This window comes from Hylobates moloch, unplaced genomic scaffold (assembly GCF_009828535.3).
Source record: "Hylobates moloch isolate HMO894 unplaced genomic scaffold, HMol_V3 SCAFFOLD_5, whole genome shotgun sequence".
NCBI classification, from domain to species: domain Eukaryota; kingdom Metazoa; phylum Chordata; class Mammalia; order Primates; family Hylobatidae; genus Hylobates; species Hylobates moloch.
Window position 1 is genome coordinate 72,211,919 of NW_026652280.1, and position 17,789 is coordinate 72,229,707.

Consider the following 17,789-nt stretch of genomic DNA (forward strand, 5'->3'; position numbering starts at 1 on the left):
AGGCCGCCTTCCTGGCCATCCCACAGTGCCTCCTCCTTCCTGTGCTCAGAGCACAGCTGACAGCCAACATGACCTGGACATGAGTTTGGGGAGAAGGAGCAGGGCAGTGGCGATGGCTCTGCTGAGAGGAGGCATTGTGGTTGACAGGTGGAAAAGGAAGGTGCAATTAAATATTGACATTCACTGTATCCCAACCTGCTGTCTTTTAGCTTGTCTGACACAAAAGCACATATTCACCGAGAGAGGAAATAAAATCTTCATTCAACTTCTGCTTCAAGGGACATCAGTTAAGAAAAAAATAAAACAGCTTCAGGAAACATATTCATTTCCAGCAGTCTCAGGTGGAGAACTGAGGAGCTGAAGTCTAGAGGTTTTTTCCTGATGAGTTCACACTGCAGTGTGCCACCAAAACTCTAAAGCACTTCTCTCAAGCCTACCTGAGTTTCATAAAACAAGTCAGATACATCTGCTCTCATAAGACATCTTCGCATTTGCCTGTTTTCTAGAAAATATACATTGAGGCTGGGTATGGTGGTGCACACCTGTAATTGCTGCAGTTTGGAAAGCTGAGGTGGGAGGATCCCTTGAGCCCCAGGAGACTAAGGCTGCAGTGAGAAATCGCACCACTGCACTCCAGCCTGGAGACACAGTAAGACTCCATCTCCACTAAAATATATATATATATATATACATATATATATATGTATATATATATTATATTATATATAATGATATATATAAAATATATATCATTAAAAGTATATATATTCAGTATATATATACACATACACACTGAGTAAATGACATAGGGGGAATTAAGGAAGTTTGGGTGCCCCTAGCGCCTCCCAAGATGAAGGCTTTATCAATGAATTACTAAATGATTGTTCACGAAGTCTTCAACAATGGTAATTTGTAATTCACACTCTCTTCCTATATGTGTGGTCCTTCAAGGCCGCTTTTTCCTGTTGTTACACTAGTGAGAGGGAACCGAACGGGCTCATATTCAGCTTAAGGCGCAAGCGAACCCCGTTTGCCTTCACCCCTGTGACCCGCCTCCCAGCTTGGCAGTTGGGGTGGCCCTTAAGGTCTCATTTGGCATCAAGGAGAGATTTCCAGTCTGCCAAGTTTTCACAGTGAGTGAATCATTGTCTGAGAAAATGACCTCTGAATATACATGTATGGGACTATTCAGAAGGGCTATGCAGCAGGATTCAGAGGAAAGACTGTTAAAATTCCAGTGTACACCAGTAAATCTAGAGTTTCATCGTAAATTACAATCAGGAATCATTTTGTCTCGCGGCCTTGCTCCCTGCGTGGGGAAGTGGTTTCAGTTCCAGGGCCAGCGAGGCGAATATGGTGAGGGGAGGGCTCTGAGATAGGAACGCAACCCAAATCACTTTCCTTCTTTAGTTGACGAATCTCAGGGCTTAAAATGCTACAGACAATTGAGATTGTAAATGTATCTTGTCTGTTTCTCTGAGCCTGCCTTCAGTCAACAAATGTTTTCTATTCATCAGCCTAGGAAGCAGCTTTGGTGCTGTCCCTTGCGGGATCCCACTTAGTTATCTTTTAGAGGAAATACCAAGGCATATTTCCCCCATTCCTGAAGTGTAAGATGGTGTCGCTAATACTGTGGCTTAGTAAAAAGGGAAGAAATACACTGAGGATTCTGAAATCTTCCCTCAGCTGCCTCGAAGAATTGGGTCAATAACCTTTAGAGTGGTGAAGATGGCTCAGGAATAGGTTAATAGACTCACAAATTCTAGAACAAGAGAAGACTTCAAAGGTCGTAGGGCCCAGCCCTGTCTTTTGGAAGTCAAGTTACTAATTTTGTGCTGAGATGGTGACTGAAACTCGGAGGATTGTTTCTCTGCCTGGATCACACGGCGGCGTCACCAGCACTGCCACTGCGCAGTGTTCAGAGAGCGCGAAGACCTCCATCACCTTCTAGCTCAGTCGGGTGGCCTTGGCCTCCAGCTGCCAGACCCTAGTGGAGTTTCTTCCCACAGATTTGTCATCCTCCCCAGCTCCCCAGGCCCCTTCTAAATCCTGTAATACACTGCAGGTTCTCCTGGCGCTCTCACCACCCGTCTGGCCTCCCTTCCCTGCCTCGAGGAGATTTGGCTGCGTATGGAGGGACAGGGAAGGTGAGTATGCAGGGGACAGGTACCAGCTGTTCGCCATGGGTACCAGTGAGGGCACAGGAGGAAGTGAGTGCTGTGGTGGCTTCGGAGATTTAGGTTAATCATAAGGAAATAAATCCTGAGTCGTGGAGACTGTCAGGAAATCGTCTGCGTTATTCAGGAAGATGGTGGAGTCTGTTCCCCTGGAAACACAAAACATCCACCTTAAAAATGTGGCGGCCTTACTGCCCACAACAATTTTAGTGGGGTCTGGCCTGAAGTCGGGGGGTGGATTAGATGACCCCAGTCTCCTCTTGATTCTATTAAAAGATTTTCAGGGGATGAGGTTTCTACAGGTAATAGCACAGTCTAATGCTTAACAAATCTTTTGTTGAAGATTTTTAATACCATCTTTTCATCTGACCTAAATCTTTCGTGTGGAAGTTGAGCCATGTCCCCTGTGGAGAGGAAGAACGGAGGAGATCAAAATTCAACCTTTAAAGTATCCAGTTAAATTTAGTGTTTAGAGTTAGGGAGACTCAAGCATCAGCACTGAACTGGGTCACATCATTTGATGTTTTCTGAGAGGAGCACACCACAGAAATCTGACTCTTGGGTCTGGTATTGGAGTCAAAGTCCCCCATACTCGAGGTTAATAAAGGGATTGGGAGGTGGGAGGGAAAGGGTGTGATTTCAAGGTTTGTGGCAGTTACCATAAAACCACTGCATTAATGCAAACCAAAATTAAAACCACATAGTATAAAATGTCATGCCCATACATCTGTTTGTCCAGCAAATCTCAAGGCAGCCAGCCCGAACCTGAGCACCCCAGTGGACTTGAAGACAGGTGAAGCCAAGCAACCTCAGAATGAGAACTTCCCCATTAATAACCTTTAAACATGGCCTTTCATTAGCTTAACAAAACCTAAGAAATGTGCATGTATTCAAGAAAGGCAGTAAGTAAGATGAATTAATGTGTTTTAAGCCATAATGTTCAGTTAATTAGTAATTTCCATCCAGCCTGCTGCTTGACTCATAATGAGCATTCTCTAGTCTAAATAAAGTGGAGACTGCTTAGTTACAGAGCATTTTATTTAGCTTCCTTTTATTTCAACTTAAAGAAGGGTTCTTTTTATTTTTTAGAGATGGGGTCTCACTCTGTCACCCAGGCTGGAGTGCAGTGATCACAGCTCCCTGCAGTCTTGACTTCTCGGGCTCAAGCAATCCTCCTGCCTCAGCCTCCGGAATAGCTGGGACTACCGGGACATGCCACCTTGCCTAGCTGATTTGTTTATTTTTTTGTAGAGACAAGGTCAGACTATGTTGCCCAGGCTGGTCATGAACTCCTGGCCTCAAGTGATCCTCCCGCCTCGGCCTCCCAAAATGCTGGGATTATAGGCGTGAGCCACTGTGCCTGGCCAAAGGGTGGCTTTTTTAGTGTCTTTTTTTCCCCCTTCTTTTTTCACATGCCTGCTGTGTCAGTCTTATAATGTTTTTAAAAGGCTGACTACTGTGTATTTTTAAACCTTTTTAATTATTACCATTTTTCAAAAGTAGTTCACTAAGACTTTGTAAGAAGGTGCAAGTGGCTTTCATGCCATAATACCAGGTCAAAACACATGTGGGGGAGCCTTAATTTTCTTTTATGTGAGGAAAGCCCTCCCTTTGGGGAGGAAAGAAGGCTGACTTCTGAAAACCAAAGCTACAATGGGAAGAAATACTTTGTCAGCTGGGAGTGAGGGGCCAGGGAAAGCGACACCGGAGAATCCTTCTCCCCATACACGTCCCGCTGTGGACACTGGAGAATCCTTCTCGCCACACATGTCCCACTGTGGACAATGGAGAATCCTTCTGCCCACACACATCCTGCTGTGGACACTGGAGAATCCTTCTCGCCACACACACGTCCCGCCGTGGACACCAGAGAGTCCTTCTCCCCACACACGTCCCGCCATAGACACTGGAGAATCCTCGCCACACACACGTCCCGCCGTGGACACTGGAGAATCCTTCTCGCCACGCACGTCCCACTGTGGACACTGGAGAATCCTTTTCCACAAACACGTCCCGCTGTGGACACTGGAGAATCCTTCTCGCCACACACGTCCTGCCGTGGACACTGGAGAATCCTCCCCACACACGTCCCCAGCCATAGACGCTGGAGAATCCTTCTCGCCACACATGTCCTGCCGTGGACACCAGAGAATCCTTCTCGCCACATACGTCCCGCCATGGACACTGGCGAATCCATCTCCACACACATGTCCCACTGTGGACACTGGAGAATCCTTCTCCCCACACACGCACCCAGCCGTGGACACTGGAGAATCCTCCCCACACAGCATCCCACTGTGGCACTGGAGAATCCTTCTCGACACATGTCGCGCCGTGGACACTGGAGAATCCTCCCCACACACGTCCCGCCATGGATACTGGAGAATCCTTCTCCCCACACACATCCTGCTGTGGACACTGGAGAATCCTTCTGCCCACACACGTCCTGCTGTGAAAACCTCCACGCTCCCTTTCCATTTTTGCTCTCAGCTGTCCTTCCAGTATGATTCTTGGGTCAAGCAGCCGCATCTCCACTGTCCTAATGACAAAAGACACCAGCGCTGTCTCACTTCCTTTCCTCCTCCTCTCCAGAGTGTTACCTTCCTGATTGACAGGGACTTTTGGTTTTCTATTTAGAAGCACATGTTTGGTGCAGACATGTTGTCCAAGACTTGACATTTGGAAATGTTGGGAATAACCTGAAACTCCTTACAATGTGAGGTTTTGGTCTTTAAAAAAAAACTGTTTAGGAAAGGTTGCTAGGCTTCAAAAATGTATAGATTTTGCTAACCTCATGGAGTCACTGTGCAGACCCTCTCAGCAGCTAGCCAGGCTGGCCTGGCCCTGACGGCCCGGGAATAGCAGCTGTCTTGTGACTTCCCGCAGCAGGCACATTGCGTTGTCTCTCAAAGTCCCTCCTCTGGAGCGCCTCCTCTGCCCGTGGGGCCGTGCAGGACAGTGGCTGCGTCTCTGTCTCATTGCAGGACAGCGTTGGGTCTTAGGTGCTCTTTCATGTTGTCTACACCTAACGCTGCTGCTCCCCGGGACCTGGTTTTGAAACTGCCCCTTGGCATCATGTTTTCCCGCCCCTCCTGGGAGCAGTGCCTGTGGGAGGGCAGCGTTATTCCCAGCTCCTCAGAGAGGAGACCACGTCCATGGCAGTGTGTGACTGTCCCTTTCGGCGGTCCTTTGTGAAGCCCGTGGGAAGTTCTGCATTCAGTTCCTGACTCCCAGAAAAACGTCCTGTCTTTTGAACTGAAAAGAGGCTGATGTCAGAGCCTCGTCGAATAACAATGGAGAAAATCTACATCAGAGGAAAGAAGCCCTGAGCTTCTTTAAATGCTTCTGTGAGATGATATGCCACAACACCAGTGTGGATTGTTGACCGTAACCACAGAGACGAGATCATCGAGGGAACCGGCTGGGAGTTTGTGAGGCCATAAAACAGATCATCAAAAACACGGCGAAGCAAATTTAGAATTGGTTTTTAGAAGGGAGAAGAAACCATTGGCAATCTGACCTGTAAATTCTCCTACGTTTTCAAATATTATAACTATGAAGGTCGCTTGAAGGAGCCTTCAAGCCCCTCATGCCCACCTGCCCCAAACCCATTGTCACTGCTAGGTCCCAGATTTACAGCCACCTGGAGAGGAAGTTGCAGGGGGTCTCTGTGCAGCTGAGGATGATGGAAGGGATTGCAGAAGGCTGGTGCTGTGACTGTTGTTAGGGGGAGATTGAGGCCGGGGGGTAGAGTAGGGGGCTACTTTCTTCCCCCTGCACCTGCTATCATTTCAGCAAAACCTTGCCTTTCTCCTCTTCAATCTTAAATAGGTACAGTGGCTGGGTATTAATATTAATGAACATAATAACAATAATAAAACTGGCAGCAGCATCAAATAAATGTGGTCTCCTGCAGTAGAAATATTTACCCGATGTGTCCTGCCAGTGAGAGAGATTTTGGCATTAAACCTAGACATTACCTCATCCTCCTGGGCAGACAGCCGATTGCCATGCTAAGCAAGTCTGCAGCCGAGAAGGGCTGAGTACCTGCCGACGGCTGCACGGCCCAGACCCCAGGGAACACAGTTTCCTTGAGCCTGTCTGTCTGTCTGTCTATCTGGGTCTCACTCTTAATTCCTTTCTTTCTCTTTCCCTCCTCCGGAGGTTGGCATTGTGTATTTTCAAATTGTGTTGCTTTTTTTTTGCAGAATCTTGTAGGGTGTGTTGTGAAAAGTCTGCCAGCCAGGTGGGTGGGTATTATTAATAATCCACAGAAACCCGAGGAGTCCGGAGTGAGAGGAGGAACATGACGTGCCTGTGTGTGCATAGGACGCCCCACACTCGCTCACACATGCACGTCCCTCTCTCTGAGAGCCAGGGAATGGGTGGGGGTTGATTTGGTTTAACACATGATAAAAACAGGGGCATTCTGTAATAACAGAGCTTTCATTTCAAGATTTTTAGCAACTAAGATAATATTTTGAAACATTTGGAATTGTACTAGAAATGTGTGTTTGATACGTTCAACCTAAGAAAACATCACACTTAAAATGCTTTTACTCCACTGGCTTCAGACCTCTTTGAAATTGGTGCCTACACAGCCGAGAAGTCCAGATAGGCGCCACAGGCAAATTGAGGGGAGAAAGTGACATCTTGTGTAATGCTGCAAATTCGCAGAAGGCTTTGAACCATCACCAGAGTAGCAAATACTCATTGTGAAAGTTTTTGCAATGAGGTACGGAAAACCATTTCAGCTGCTCTGATTGTCAGCTCTCCTGTGTTTTCTTTAGCTCCTGACTTAAAGTTACATGTCCTGTTAGTTTTGATACTCTTACTACTTAGTGCTTTAGTTTTTATCAGCTGGTGCCACATCTTTTAAAATTCTGTCCCACTAGCCTCTGTGCTGGTCCTGACCGATTCACCAGCTCTTGGGACTGTGTCCAGATGCCTTTTGTGATGCCTCTTTTCTAAAATGCTTTTATTTGGGTTTAAGATTTACTAATTCTTTTACACACCCATAACTGAATACCAAATATTGGTATGTATACTACCAAACTTTTGTGTATGAAGTTCGTACTAGGCACCAAGTCATTTAAAACATTTTAATTGTGTGCTGAGCTCATAAGTGTACAATATGACTGCCTAGTAAATTCTTAATTATTTGTCGACTCTTTATAGAAGAAAAAAGTAAGTAGGGGAAAAGATAAAGTAGCATCCAGCCTGTGGCAAAGGAACAAGCCGTGTAGCTCTGCTTCTCACCCACTCTCAACTAGCTTGGGCCACGGCTGCCTGAAGTGCACAGGTTTGACACCAAACAGGAACCCCACTGGGAGGACTGTACAGGCCACACCCATGGACGTGATCTGTCTATGAAACAGGTCTTCTCAGTGCTTCGGGGTGGATTTTGACTTCTCCTGAGCCATCCTCAGAACACAGCTGGTGGGGAACTTCACCCGTCTGGTCACTCCTGAAGCAGGGTGGCTGGCAGCCACAGGCTGGGATCCCAGTTGTTGGAGGTCAGTGCACACAGTAGCTATCTGCTGTAGCAGAAATAATTTAGGGGAGGAAAGGCTTGAGAAGGAAAGGCGAGAGAGCAGACTTTGTGGCATCAGTCAGGTATATGTGCTTGTATTAACATGAACCTGAGAGGCTGATGGTATTACATGGAATTCCAAGTTTCGACTGCGTGAATTCTGTCTCCTGTGGTTTATCTATGGCCACCATCAACCGATGTTGTGTGATAAAACGTTTAAAGCATGTACATCTGAAAGTGGAGTTGGATACTAAGGGCATTTAATGTTTTAAGCTTACCTCCGGGGTTTTTTCCTCAGTTACATGGAGGATGGCCCTAGGTACTAACTGTTGGAAATGGCAGCATTGAAAAGTGCAGCACTTTCTGCTTCGGCAGCATCTCAATTCTGCGCAGCCTTTGAAAATCCTTTTCTACAGATAGCTGGCAACCTGCCATTGTTCCCAGCCGGCAGCGTGGTCCCTGCCACCAGGTGCTTGAACAAACGGCCAGGTGTATGAGGGTCCCTTCTCCTAAGTAAAATTACCCTAAGACTTTTAATGAGAATGGAGACTTTGAAAAAATCTTCTGTATTTTTATACTGTAATTATCAAGTAAGGGAAACAGATCTGAAGGGGAAAGAGGAGAGAGGACCAGAAGGGGGCTTCCTTGCTGTGCAGGAGACCTGTGGATCCAGTGGAAAGCAGCCCTGTGTGAGATGAAATTATCACAGGGGCGGGATGTGCCAGAGGGGAAGCAGGCAGCCCAGGCATGTGTGCGTGGATGGAGCCCCTTTCTGAAGTGAGTTTGGTTTTATTTTGGGCAGGCCTCATAGGCTGTACATCTGGCAGGAGATGAGAAAGGAAAGACTGGCTCTTGTTTTAAAAAAAAAAAAACTAAGTAAAAATTAATTATTTAAAAATGACTCAAAACAAATAATTATGAGAGTAGTTATGATAGAGTAAAATGATTTGTTCTTCATTTTCCAGATTTTATGTAACATGGATATACTATATTTAAAGATTCATTTTTTCAATAACGTTACTAATGATAGGCAAGGCTTATATAGTACATAATACATGCCAGGCGCTTTGTAGAAATGAACTCCTGTAGTCCTCCCCACAACTCTATAAAGTTAGCATAATTACTGTCTCCACCCTAGAGCTGAGGGAGGGAGGCTCACGCAGGTCACATATCTCGCCTTGAATCACACAAGTGGTAAGCGGTGGAGCCAAGAATTGAGCTGGGCAATCTGGCCCCAAAGTCCGTTCTCTGACCCCTATGCTACACTCCCCTCTCAAAAACAGAGACTTGGACACCAGATCCAAATTCAAACAAGACAGTTCCCTGCTTTTATCAACCTAAAGCATCACTAATAGGTTGCTCTGGTTCACAGGTGTAGCATTCACAGTGGCATTCGCCAGATGAAGACCATGGCTTTTAAGAAAAGTGTCCACCGTCTGTAGATGAACAGTTGCAAACTCAGAGAGAACTAAGCCATCTAGAATATTGCATTCATTCTATAATTTTATTTTTATTTTATTTTATTTTATTTTGTGTTTTTGAGACGGAGTCTCACTCTGTCACCCAGGCTGGAGTGCAATGGCATGATCTCAGCTCGCTGCAACCTCTGCCTCGGGGCTTCAAGCAATTGTCCTGCCTCAGCCTCCTGAGTAGCTGGGATTACAGGCATGCGCTATCACGCCTGCCTAATTTTTGTACTTTTAGTAGTGCTGGGATTACAGGCGTGAAAGAACCACCCCGCTTGGCCATTCTGTATTTTTAGAATACTCACATTCTCTTCCGAGAGAGGCATGGGTGTGGCTTATACTGCCAGCTGTTGGTTGATAACCCTGTGCCGCCATTCCCACAGACATGCCCCATTATTGTCCTTGCTGTTTTTGATGGATTCTGACTTGGGAATATCCACCCTTAGTAAGAAGCTTCACCTTCCCACTAGAGGACACATGCACCGACCAGGGGTGGATGGAGAGGGTGGCTTGAGTCTGGAGACCTGGACTCCAGCACTGCCATGAGGATGGGGATGGGGACGGGCACGGGGACGGGGATCTCGGGTTGCCATCCATTGTCCCCACACCAGACTATGTGCCGGCATCGTCCCTGGCATGCTGTGGGGGCTGTAAGAGATGGTGAGTCCTTCTGAATAAGGAAATATAAAAATGTCTCTTAATTCCCCTAGGCAGTAGGAGCTGGTTACCCACAAGCGAAGCCTCAGTTAGATTCTCCCAGCAGAGAAAAGGAGATCTTCAGGCTAGTCCGAAGAGGAACAGAACTAAGCAGAAGAACTTTGTACTTGGGTGCTGGAGTTGATACTGCATATCTAATGCTCACAGCTCTCACTTTGCACAGTAATGTGGCACCATAAAAATGGCCCTGTGAATTGAAACCATGCAAAGTGATGTTAATAGTCAGGAGGAAAAATTATAATTGCTGCCCTGACCTTTAAGCATATTTTTGGTCACAGCATTAAAAACTTTTCTACCATCAATTGTAAATGCATAGGGAAATGGCAAGTGATAGTAGAACTGGTATTTACTTAGCATACTAGTAATTTAAAACACTAGCGACCTTGCCGGGTGAGGTGGCTCACGCCTGTAATCCCAGCACTTTGGGAGGCCGAGGCGGGCGGATCATGAGGTCAGGAGATCGAGACCATCCTAGCTAGCACAGTGAAACCTCATCTCTACTAAAAATACAAAAAAATTAGCCAGGCGTGGTGGCGGGTGCCTGTAGTCCCAGCTACTTGGGAGGCTGAGGCCGGAGAATGGTGTGAACCTGGGAGGCGGAGCTTGCAGTGAGCCGAGATCGCGCCACTGCATTCCAGCCTGGGCGACAGAACAAGACTCTGTCTCAAAAAAAACAAAAAACAAAAAACAAAAAAAACCACTAGCGACCTTGAGAACGGAAGCATGCTGTTTCTTGGTGAGACTGATCCCAAGTGGTCTGAGCAGTACCGCCTCCTCTCATCCTGTCACTCGCAGTGTGGGGTGAGCAGCCTTCCTGCACGGTGCGAGCTGTCACACTCCCTCCTCAGTGTGGATCCACTTCCCACCTGTTCTCCTGTGTGCTCTCAGCATTGTAAAGTATCTCCAAGAGTTTCTTTAATGTGAACTTGTTTCCTGGCATTGCTTCCTCCAGGCCGTCTTTGTCCCTTTCCTTACAGCCACTTTCCTCCTAAGCTCACCTTCCCCTGGGCAGGACAGGAGTCTCACTGCAGCCTGGCCACCATCCTGCAGGCAGCTGTTTCTTCTTCTTTTTTATTTATTTTTTATTATTATGCTTTAAGTTTTAGGGTACATGTGCACAACGTGCAGGTTTGTTACGTATGTATACATGTGCCATGTTGGTGTGCTGCACCCATTAACTCGTCATTTACATTAGGTATATCTGCCAATGCTATCCCTCCCCCCTCTCCCCGCCCCAGCTGTTTCTTCTGTAACTCCATTTATGGTAGGCTTGAATTTCACTTCCAGCAGGACTTTTTATTTCTTTGCTGCACTTTTATCTTTGTTGGTGGTTTTCCTCTTTTGATGACCCGTTTTTATAAACATCACATACATTTACCCCTGGGTGACAGGGACCAACAGAGCTACATACTTTGCACTCTGTACCTGAGAAACAGCAGGTTATCCAGAAGCTCTAGCTAAGATCCCTGATGAAGGTGGCTGCACTAAACAACAGATTTTCATTGTAGATGGAATAGCCCTGTATTGGAAGAAGATGCCATGTGGGATTTTCATAGCTGGAGAGGTCAATGCCTGGCCTCAAAGCTTCAAAGGACAGGCTAAATTTCTCATTAGGGGCTAATGCAGCTGGTGACTTTAAATTGGCATGGTAACCAGTCGCCAACAGACTTTGAGAGAAGTGACCTGCTTGGTCACTGACCATGGCACTCATCTGTCATTTGCTTGGTGATCTGCATGGCAGAAGTGCTAGCTGTGAAGTCTGCAGTTTCGGCGCTGACGGTGACTATACAGGAGTACCTCGCTTTACTGTGCTTCACAGATACCGTGTTTTTTACAAGTTGAAAGTGTATGGCAACCTCACACGGAGCAAGTCTCTCAGTGCCATCTTCTCAGTAGCATGGGTGCATTTCATGTCTCTGTGCCACATTTTGGCAATTCTTGTGATATTTTCAACTTATTATATGTTATGGTGATCTGTGACAGTGATCTTTTTTAAAATTCTTTTTAATTTTAATTTTTAAAATTTTTATTTTAATAGGTTTTTTGGGGTGTTCCTGGTGGTCTTGGTTACATGGATAAGTTCTTTAGTGGTGATTTCTGAAATTTGGGTGCACCCATCACCCGAGCAGTGTACACTGTACCCAATATTTAGTCTTTTATCTCTTACCCTCCTCCCAACTTCCACGCCAAGTCCCCATAGTCCATTATATCATTCTTATGCCTTTGCATCTTCATAGCTTAGCTCCCACTTATAAGTGAGAACATATGATACTTAGTTTTTCATTCCTGAGATACTCCACTTGGAACAATAGCCTCCATCCAAGTTGCTGCAAAAGACATTATTTCATTCCTTTGTATGGTTGAGTAGTATTCCATTGTGTATATGTACCACATTTTCTTTATCCCCTCATTAGTCAGTGAGCACTTAGGTTGGCTCCATATCTTTGCAATTGTGAATTGTGCTGCTATAAACATGCATGCATTTGTGATACAGTGATCTTTGATGTTACTATTGTAGTTGTTTTGGGGCACCACAAACCATACCCATATAAGACAGTGAGCTTAGTGTTGTGTGTGTTCTGACTGCCCCACTAGCTGTTCCCTCACTTCTCTTCCTTTCCTTGGGCCCCCCTAATTCTCCAAGACACAAGAATGTTGAAATTAGGACAAATAATAACCCTACCATGGCCTCTATGTGTTCAAGTGGAAGGAAGAGTTGCACATCTCTCACTTTAAGTCAAAAGCTCAAGATGATTAAACCTAGTGAGGAAGGCAGGTTGAAAGCCTGGTAGTCTGAAAGCTAGGCCTCTCGTGCCAAACGGTTAGCCAAGTTATGAATGCAAAGGAAAAGTTCTTGAAGGAAATTAAAAGTGCTACTCCAGTGAACACACAAATGATAAGAAAGCAAAACAGCCTCATTGTTGACGTGGAGAAAGTTTAAGTGGTCTGGATAGAAGGTCAAACCAGCCACAATATTCCCTTAAGCCAAAGCCTAATCCAGAGCAAGATCCTAACTCACTTCAATTCTATGGAGGCTGAGAGAGATGAGGAAGCTGCAGGAGAAAAGTTGGAAGCTAGCAGAGGTAGGTTCATGAGTTTCAATGAAAACATCTACATACCATCAAAGTGCAGGGTAAAGCAGCAAGTGCTGGGGTAGAAGCTGCAGCAGGTTATCCAGAAGCTCTAGCTAAGATCACTGATGAAGGTGACTGCACTAAACAGATTTTCAGTGTAGATGGAATAGCCCTCTATTGGAAGAAGATGCCATGTAGGATTTTCGTAGCTGGAGAGGTCAATGCCTGGCCTCAAAGTTTCAAAGGACAAGCTAAATTTCTCATTAGGGGCTGATGCAGCTGGAGACTTTAAATTGCAGCCAATGCTCATTTCCCATTCCAAAAATCCTAGGGTCCTAAAGAATCATGCTAAATCTATGCTGCCTGTGCTCTAGAAATAGAACAACAAAACTGGATGACAGCAGATCTAAAATAGATCCATAGATGTATTTTTAGCCCACTGTTGAGACCTACTGCTCAGAAAAAAAAAGATTCCTTTCAAAGTATTGCTGCTCATTGATAATGCACCTGGTCACCAAGAGCTCTGATAGAGACATACAGGGAGGTTAATGTTATTTTCATGCCTGCTAACACAACATCCACTCTGTAGCCCATGGATTGAGGAGCAATTTTTACTTTTAAGTCTTATTCTTTAAGAAATAAATTTCCTAAGGATATAGCTACTATAAATAGTGATCCTTCTGATGGATCTAGGCAAAGTAAATTGAAAACGTTCTGAGAAGGATTCCTCATTCTAGATGCCATTAAGAACATTCATGACTCATGAGAGAAGGTCAAAATATCAGCATCGGCCAGGCACAGTGGCTCATGCCTGTAATTCCAGCACTTTAGGAAGCTGAGGATGGAGGATTGCCTGAGCCCAGGAGTTCAAGACTAGCCTTTGGCAACATAGGGAGACATCATCTGTACACAGAATTTAAAACAAAAACAAAAACAGCCAGGCTTCATGGTATGCACCTATGGTGCCAGCTGCTCAGGAGCCTGAAGTGGGAAGATCACTTATGCCTAGGAGGTCGAGACTGTAGTCAGCCATGATCATGCTACTGCACTCCAGCCTTGGCAACAAAGCAAAACCCTGTCTCAAAGACAACAACAAAAACACAACAGGTATTTGAAAGAATTGTATTCCACCCCTCCTGGATGACTTTGAGGGATTTAAGACTTCGGTGAGGAACTAACTGCAAATAAGGTAGAAATAGCAAGGGAACTAAAATTAGAAGTGGAGCCTGAAGATGTGACTGAATTGCTGCAACCTCATGATCAAACTTGAGTGGATAAGGGGTTGCTTCTTATGGATAAGCAAAGTAAGTGGTTTCCTGAGATAAAATCTACTCCTGGTGAAAATGCTGTGAATATTGTTGAAATGACAACAAAGGATTAGAATATTTCCTAAACTTAGTTGTTAAAGCATTGGTAGAGCTTCAGAGGATTGACTTCAATTTTGAAAGAAGTTCTGCTGTGGATCAAATGCTATCAAATAGCATTGCATGTACAGAGAAATCTTTTGTCAAAGGAAGAGTCAATCAATGAGGCACTCTTCATTGTTTTCTTATTTTAATAAATTGCCACAGCTACCCCAGCCTTCAGCAACCACCACTGTGATCATTCAGTAGCCATCAACATTGAGGCAAGACCCTCCACCGGCAAAAAGATTACAACACAATGAAGGCTCAGGTAATCATTAGCATTTTCTAGCAATGAAGTATCTTTGATTTAAGGTACGTACCTTTTTTAGACCTAATGCTATCACACGCTAGAGAGACTACAGTGTAGTGGAAACCTAACTTTTATATGCACTGGGAAGCCGAAATATCTGTGTGACTCACTTTGTTGCAATATTCACTTTATTTTGGCGGCCTGGAACTGAATCTGCAGCATCTCCGAGTATGTCTGTGTTACAGTAACTGAAATGTGAACCGTATTGTTCAGAGGCAGGTGTTATTTAATTAAATCATGGTAACTGAAATGTTTTTGTATCTGAACTGTGTAAAGTGGGGATAGCCTCTCCATGGTTAGATCTAGAATGGAAGAGGTAATATGTTTTTGTGGGAAGGGGGACCTATGATTTTAGCTAAATCCCAGGAGTCAGCTTGGAGAGTTTCTGCGTGTCATGCAGCCTCCTGGGGCTGCAGTTTCTCTTCTGTACAAGGCTGAATAACCACAAAGTCTCTTCTAGCTCCAAAACTATTTGGTTCTATGATGCGGGAGTCCTTTAGAGAGAGTTCCAAAGAAAGTCATAAATATGATTAGAAATCATCTTTGATATAATGGACTTTGGAGAGTTTGAGGGAATGTTGGGAGAGGGTGAGGGGTAAAAGACTGCATAATGGGTGCAGTGTACACTACTTGTGTGATGGGTGCACTACAGAATTCATGACTATAGAACCCACCCACGTGATTAAAACCACTTGTACCCCAAAAGTATTGAAATAAAAAAAACATATTTGAAAATACAAGGAAAGGCGAAGTCAGCTGGGTTGGCCTTCCTGGTGCGGAATGACAGTGTCAACACCTGTTAAGGTTCCCAGCCAGGGCTGGTGATGGACTGTCTGTCTGCACGGCAGAGTATGGGAGCAGAGAGGCACTGCCTGGGGCGGAGGGAGATATGGCTGAAAGCATGGAGAGGATTAATGTGGCTGGGGTGAGGAGTGAGAGGGAAACTTCAAAACAAAACAAAACAGGAAGATAGTGGAGATAGGGCTCAAGTGATCTTTTCATCTGCTTGGGAAAAAATGAAATTAAATTCAGATCTTCCAAAGAAAAGCTAACACATGGAAGTTAGGAAAATGGCAGTGATTTCTGGGAGCAACATTCTTCAAGCCTGGATTAGTTCACCCATAGAAGTCATGGAACTCGCGTTCTCACACACAGGATCTATGAGGAGTGGCCCAAGTGCAGCCTGCGGAAGGAAGAGGAGAAAACTGGACCTGCTCAGAAGGCCTCTCTCCACTGAGCTTTCGATCCTGTTTCTGAAAAGGGAAGGCAAAATGTGCTCAAAAAGAATCACACAGGGCCGGGCACAGTGGCTCACACCTGTAATCCCAGCACTTTGGGAAGCTGAGGCAGGCGAATCATGAGGTCAGGCGTTTAAGACCAGCCATCTCTACTAAAAATACAAAAATTAGCCGGGCGTGGTCGCGCACACCTGAAATCCCAGCTACTCAGGAGGCTGAGGCAGGAGAATCGCTCGAATCCGGGAGGAGGAGGTTGCAGTGAGCCGAGATCGTGCCACTGCACTCCAGCCTGGGTGACAGAGTGAGACTCCGTCTCAAAATAAATAAATAATCACACAGGTTATCAGTGTACTATTAATAGAAAATGGGCATATTCTTTGAAAATTATGGGTAAAGAAAGGAAATATATGACACGAATTCTGTAATCTTTTTCTGATGGGTAGAAATTTCCCTCGAGGACTGACTTGAATGGGCAGGGATGAGAAAGACAGTGATTGTTTCTGGCCCCTCAGTAGGAAAGGCGAGGGCATGGGTACAGGATAGCCCCAGCATTGGTTCTCCCTTGGGCTTGCTGGGTCAAGAAACGTTGGCTCTCAGGAATAAAAGTTCCCAGACCTAAAACAAAGAGAAGACCTTGGCCTCCTCTCTGTTTGTTCAGCTTAATGCCCCCAAATCAGACTGTATAAGGACACACACAAGAAATGTATTTTTAGCGTCACTGGCATGGGGCATGTTCTGGGGACTAGAAAGATGTACAACATCTGGGTTGTATGTACCGTGACAGCTGATATATGTAGTCGACATTTCTTTATGCATAGAAATTAAGTTTCTAACAAGGAGCACTTGCGTTGCTCAGTTTATCTAAGTCAGGTTGGAAGGCAAAAACATCGTGTTTTGTTTTTAAATGTAATTTCCTTCCTGTTCCTTTTCATGGTTGTGTCTCATGCTAGGCCTACAGGGTAGATACAGGCTGAGTAAGAAAATGTGGACATATTTTAGCTACACCATTATTTTAACCCCTCAGCCACACATCTGTTGTGGCATGAAGTACTTGACTGAAATAAATCTCTACCAGAGTCATGATGTAGGAATGATCTTCCTAAAACCCTACATAGCTATAGTCACTTAGTCGTCTGTGGCCTCCTTTCCTTTGGGGACAACTTTGTAAGAAAATCATCTCAAAACAGGAACGTCCCTTGTGGTTTTGTGAGGTGCTCACCATGAGCTTCTGGAGTGGAAAAGGTTGTGTGCTTATAATGTGGGTGTTGAGTTCTTTTCAAACCTTAATGCTTTTGGACATATATTGTGTTCCTAACAGTTTTGCTGCTTTTGATGTTCACATTCTGGATTCATCCTTAGATTCATTGAGTAATTTTATATAGTTCATAGTTCCTAGGTTAAATGGACTTGATCAATTCTTCCTTGAGCTTTAGAGAACTAATGACTGCTGCATTTAATTTGAGAAAATTAGAGATTGATTTTTCCAGGTATTCTGCCTCCTCCCTCCTCTAACTCTTAACTGCATTTATGTTTAACTTTAAAATTTCCACCTATATTTTTGGGATAACTAGGTTCCAATACTGTCCTGGTCAAATTCCAGTTGGCTGTAATATGTTGGGATTTCACATTTTGCTTGAAAATAAATTTGGCAGTGGAGATTATTTGCACTGAAAAGTAAATTTTTTTGGCTTATTTTATATGTTACCCTATCCTGTCTTCTCTCATTGCCTTTTGGACTTCAGGGATTGTCTCTGAATTATCAAATGATAGTGCAGTGGATCAAGTTTGACCACAGATGCTAGTTGCTCAGCAGCAATTCCTTTAAACGAATAAGGGTCTAAACTGCCCAGAGGGCCAGCACCAGAACA

The 17,789-nt window shown here is 44.8% G+C and overlaps 1 protein-coding gene across 15 annotated transcripts in view; it reads left to right on the top strand.

Annotated features, from left to right (window-relative positions):
- The window catches only part of LDLRAD4 (low density lipoprotein receptor class A domain containing 4), a 438,552-nt gene that overhangs the window by 279,024 nt on the left and 141,739 nt on the right, over window positions 1–17,789 (top strand). Inside the window, exon 2 of one of the 15 annotated variants that reach the window (XM_058438686.1) lies at window positions 14,539–14,641. The exons of 12 other annotated variants lie outside the window; for them this stretch is intronic. The gene's annotated coding sequence lies outside the window, so the exon portion shown is untranslated. Of the gene's footprint in view, window positions 1–2,082; window positions 2,148–10,999; window positions 14,642–17,789 lie in introns of those variants that run through there. 2 more of the 15 variants (XM_058438688.1, XM_058438685.1) reach the window with 2 other exon arrangements.